Consider the following 5,808-nt stretch of genomic DNA (forward strand, 5'->3'; position numbering starts at 1 on the left):
CCAAGCACCCACCCCACTCTGTCTGAAACCGTGACCCGCATATCTTTAAACTCTCTCCTACCTTAAATTCATTCCCGCTGGAATTTCAAACCCCTACCCTGGGAAACCAATTCTGACTATCTGCCCAGTCTATGTCTCTCATCGAGTCAGGAAGCGAGCAAACAGCATCACTGTAGACCCACCACACCCTGGACATCACCTGTTCCAACTCCTTCCTTCTGGTAGGCGCTTTAGATCACTGTATGCCAGGACCCGTAGGTACAGGAACAGTTTCTTTCCGTCTGCCATCAGTCTTATGAACACTTGAATTTTAGTCTATTATAAACGAAGTCCACCTGTACATACTCTGGTACACAGTACCTCATTGTATATAGTTCAAGGTTATTTACACTATTGTTTTGTTTGCTTTTTGATTCTGTACAGCGAGAGCTCAGGGAAACCGGCATCAAATTCCCTGTATGTGTCACATACTTGGCGATAATAAAGGATTCTGATTCTGATAATTCGGTCAAGTTTCCTCTCAGGCTCTGATATTCCAATGAAGGCAAACAAGCTCAAACACTTTAATCAGGCAACACTTTACAAATCCTGCCGATCCTTCCTGTGAAGTGTCCATTCTTGTAGAATCTGGAATAGAGTCAGAACAGGATTTAACGAGAAACTCTCGAGGGATGTTAATTCCAACTCTGATTCATGACCAGTGAATGATAATTAATGAATCAATTTACACTCACAGCGTGAATTAGCGTGATGGCCCTTAGAGTTCTGCGTGGATCGTGTCTATGTCAAAGGTTTATATGTTATGTAGTCTAAAACTGTACAATCTGCGATGGCCGGGAATCGAACCCGGGTCAACTGCTTGGAAGGCAGCTATGCTCACCACTATACCACCATCGCTCAATGACGTGGCAAAGCATCCGAGTAGTGAGGCGTCTCCCATAGTTCCATGTGATTCGACCAGTCCCCAAGTTGCTTTCTGTCGGATCATTCCTCACTCTGCTGCAAGTTTTATTCCGGTAAATTAATGTCGCCATCCCCAACAGACCGGAGTTATACAACCCACATAATAAATTACTGCTGAACGCAGCAGGTCAGGCAGCATGTAAAGGAAGAGGTACAGTCGACCTTTCGGGCTGAGCCCGTTTGTCAGGACTAACTGAAAGAAGAGATAGTAAGAGGTTTGAAAGTGGCAGGGGGAGGGGGAGACCCAAAATTATAGGAGAAGACAGGAGGGGGAGGGATGAAGCCAAGAGCTGGACAGTTGACTGGCAAAAGGGATATGAGAGGATCATGGGGCCGCCCATCCGTTATTTATTTATTTATTTGTTTGTTTATTTATTTATTATTATTATTATTATTATTATTATATCTTTTTCTCTTTTTCTCCTTCTGTCCCTCTCACTATACTCCTTGCCTATCCTCTGGGAATCCCCCTCCCTCTTTCTTTCTCCCAAGGCTTCCCGTCCCATGATCCTCTGACGGTGGTGTGGAGAATGCTGAAGAAAATGAATGGTGTCAGAGGTTATAACTAGATTCCAGTATTAGTGGAGAACGGACATTTGATGCAAAGGACAACGAAAAGGCAAAGTGTTTGAGAAACACGTTTGCAAACACACATAGTCTAGACAATATAGGGGATGAGTGTTTTAAGAGAAGAGAGAGCCTCTTGGTGGACAGTGGGGAGATTTGTGAGAAACAAGAGGCATTTGAGATTGCCATGGATGATGACTTTACATTGGCTGAATGGAAATTTGCCACCAGTAAGGCATGTACTATAGACCAGGACAGGATATGGGAAACTATCATATACTGTACTCCAGTATCTGCCTGAGGCAGTCTAAAAGAAGTTGTTTGAGTTTTATAAGAAGATCTGGAAGCAAAGAATGTTCCCAGGAGACTGGAAAAGGTCTGTGGTGAAGCCTGTTGTAAAACCTGGGTGAGATCCGATGCTGTCCAGTTTCTACAGGCCTGTTGTCTCACTTCCTCGTTGTGTAAAATAATGGTGAAAATGATAGTAATTAGGCTGATGATTGTTTTGGATAAGAGAGAATTACTTCGTCACTACCGATGTGGGTTTCGCAAAGGGAGATCTATGACGCCCTTGTACTACTGGGAATCCTTTTACACTGAAAGAATCGGTAGTTGCAGTGTTTTTGGACATTGAAATCGTTTTATGACATGCAATGGAGGGAGAGGATTTTTATTACACTCATTAAGCTTGGTGTTGGCGTTGGTTTTGCAAATGGGTATCATTTTTTAGGGGAATCATTTTCAGTGAGGGTGGGTCATCAGAGTTTGCAGAAGATAATGTTCCTCCCTCCCCAGTATAATGTTATCAGTTTAATATTGTTTAATCTGATAGTTAATTCTACTTTTTAATGGTCTTGGGCCTGAGTTCAGTTTGGCTTTCTATGCTGATGATGGGGCTCTGTGGAAAAGGGGTTGTAATAGTTCCTATGTGGGAAGGTCTTGGACAAACAGCATTATCAACAATGGGAGAATGGTGTTTGGACTATTCTAAATCAGTATATGTGTTTTATTTTTACTCATAAGCATAGGATCTTGGCTTAAGATGCCAAAGATGTACTCTTTTACATTAATGCTGCCCGGCCTGCTGAGTTCCTCCAGAATTGTGCGTGTGTTGCTGAGCGAATGGTATCGATTCTGGAGTGAGGACAATGGAGGTTGTTGCTGGAGAGGATGAGGCAGACTCAATTAGCAACTTAATCAGAATCAGATTTAATATTACCAGCATACGTCGTGACATTTGTTAACTTTACAGCAGCAGTACAATGACATCCATGATAAATAAATATAGAGAAAAAACTGAGTTACATTAAGTATTCAATATTTAAGTTAAAATATGTAGTTAAACAAGAATTAAAACATAAATTAAAAGCAAAAGTAGTTAGGTAGTGCTCTTGGGTTCAATGCCCATTGAGAATTCAGAATTTGGGTGTCAGAGGGGAAGAAACTGTTCCTGAATCACCGAGTGTGTGCCTTCAGCATTCTCTCCCTCCTTCCTGATGGTAACAGTGTGAAAAGGGCACGTTCTGGGTGGTGGCGATCCTCAATGATGATCGGTGCCTTCCTGAGGCACCGCTCCTTGAAGATGTTGTGTACTACCGAGCCTGGACCCATGGTAGAGTTGACCAGTTTTACAAGTTTTTGCTATTTATTTTGATCTCGTTCAGAAGCCCGCCCCCCCCCCCATACCAGATGGAGATGCAGCCAGTCAGAATGATCTCCACTCTACGTTTCTGGAAGTTTATTTAGTGTATTTGACAAACCAAATCTCCTCCAACTCCTAATGAAATATAGCCGCTGTCTTGCCTTCTTCATAACTGCATCATATGTTGCATCCGGGTTAGATCCTCAGAGATGCTGACACCCAGGAACTTGCAATTGTCCACTCTCTCCACTTCTGATTCCTTGATGAGGATTGGTTTGTGTTCCTTCATCTCACCTTTCCTGAAGTCCACAAGCAGCGTTTTGATCTTGCTGACGTTGAGTGCAAGATTGTTGCTGCAGCAACACTCCACTAACTGGTAGTTCACCCTAATTTATGATTTATTGTCACCATCTGAAATTCTGCAAACAGTGGTTGTATCATCAGCAAATCTATAAATGCTGTTTGAGCGATGCCTAGTCACACAGTTCTAGGTGTAGAGACAGTGGAGCAGTGAGATAAGGACACAGCTCTGTGGAGTGTCAGTGTTAATTGTCAGTGAGGTGGAAATGTTATTCCAATCCACACAGATTGTGGTATTCCGGTTAGGAAGTCATGGATCCAGTTGCAGAGGCCTAGGTCCTGTAGCTTGAATGTGGAGTGAGAATTAATTCCTGCGCTGGGATTGGGCCACGGCGAGTGTGGCGGAGTGGGAAGAAGTTGCTGCTGACTATAATTGCTGCTTCCTCTCCCCTGACCATGGGAAGACGGTTTCCCATTAGCCCACTTCCCAATGTCTGTTGTTGCTGGACAGTGAGTGCTCCGAGTGGTGAATCCCATGGGAAATGAATGTTGTGTCCATCCCTCTGTTCCACTCCCGGATCCATACCGGGAAGTGGTGGGGTATGTCCGTCTCTTCCTTGGTTTGGAGCCTCCTCCATCTGCTGCTCAGAAGAAGCTGAGAGCTGCAGCTTGTGAGTGGCCTCACACACTGGCACTGGCTGCACCAGTCGCTTCACACCGTGTCTGCCTTTTACCTCTTTCACTTTCCTTCTCCTACCTGCAGGAAAGACTTCAATGTTCGCCAATGTTCCCTCTTGGCAAGGCTCAATGAATAGAACAGTGGCTCCATCTCTCACACACAAGGTGTGTTACTGAGCACAGAGATACTGACAGCTCATTTGTTCCACAGTCTCAGACAGCAGAGACATTCAGTCCCACACTGAGCCCAGGACCCAGACACACATTTCCAGTACAACAGTTACAGTGAAACACAGCTGGTCAATATTTCCCTGGTCCCTGGGAAAATATTGAACATTTTCAACAACTTCCTTGAATGCATTCCATGCGATTTTCTCTGGTCCCAATAGAAGTTCTTTGAATTGCCTGTTATTGCTGGCCTGCTTGATTTGTGGACCAGCACAAATGCCTCCCTTAATCTTGGCATCAAATAATCTGACTTGGATTATGAATTGAAATATAAAAATATAGGCAATTTCAAAGAGATGGTGTGTGATAGGGACATTGCATAGTGATTTTCAATATCAGCAGTCCAAATCCATAAGATATACGTACCTAAAAGTAATCAGGAAGCAAAATATTTGTTGTCCAGTGTAGTTGGCCATGTGGGTGAGAGTGCGGGGGAAAGCTGAGGACTACAGGAAGGTATCAGTGGACTGGACAGATAGGCAGGTGGAATTTAATCCGTGAGGTGAGGTAATGCAGATGGGGAGCCCAAAAAGGCCAGGAGACAGACGGTACATTGTGGAATATGGAGAAGAATAGAGGGTCAGAGGGAGAGCATGTGGAATGATTCCTCAGGTTAGAAGGACGGAGCATTCGATGGGTTTAAAAGGTGGATGAGAGGCTTGCTTTTGTTGGCTGAAGATACAGAATGGCAGGGGAGGGAGCTCTGCTGGAATTGTATAGACACAAGTGGGGTCGCGGCTGGATCTCTGTGTACAGTCCTGGTCAGCACACCACAGGCTCACACCCACATCCAAATGAGGAGCAGGGGTCCCCACTCAGCAACTCCCACCTGCTCTGTCATTTAATAAGGTCACGACTGTCCTGTTTCAACATTAAACTCCACGTTCCTGTCTGCCCACAGGAACATTTCACCCCCTCCTTATAAACTATCCCCCTCTCTTTCCCTTAAAAGCATACAAGGATGTTATCCAAAAAACCTGTCAGTTAATCAATTCCAATGTCTGAGGGTGCATTAAGATTCAGAAAAGAATCTTCTGATCTTTTGCTCAAATCATGAAATACTGGTCCCTGGTTCTAGTTGCCAATGGGTGGAGCACTGGCTTATCGGCATAAAACAGAGAGTGGGAACAAAGGGATCGTTTTCTGGCTGGCTGCCAGTTACCAGTGGAGTTCACAGAGGTCGATGTTGGGACCGCTGCTTTTTATGAGGTATGTCAATTATTTGGACTGTGGGATTAATGTATTTGTGGCAACATTTGCTGATGCTACAGAGATAGGTGGAGAAGCATGTAGTGTTGAGGAAACAGAGAGCCTACAGAGAGACTTAGATAGTTTAGGGAAATGGACAAAGAAGCGGCAAATGAAATACAATTTGCAAAGTGTATAGTCATGCGCTTTGGTAAAATAAATAAATGAGAAGACTATTATTT

General features: G+C 44.0%; 1 non-coding gene across 1 annotated transcript; it reads right to left on the bottom strand.

Annotated features, from left to right (window-relative positions):
- Positions 1-825: 825 nt before the first annotated feature.
- On the bottom strand, positions 826-897 carry trnag-ucc (transfer RNA glycine (anticodon UCC)). Its single transcript has one exon. It is a non-coding gene; the product is annotated as a tRNA-Gly (tRNA).
- Between the last annotated feature and the right edge of the window lie 4,911 nt (positions 898-5,808).

The sequence above is a fragment of the Mobula birostris genome, chromosome 28, assembly GCF_030028105.1.
Source record: "Mobula birostris isolate sMobBir1 chromosome 28, sMobBir1.hap1, whole genome shotgun sequence".
Taxonomy (NCBI): domain Eukaryota; kingdom Metazoa; phylum Chordata; class Chondrichthyes; order Myliobatiformes; family Myliobatidae; genus Mobula; species Mobula birostris.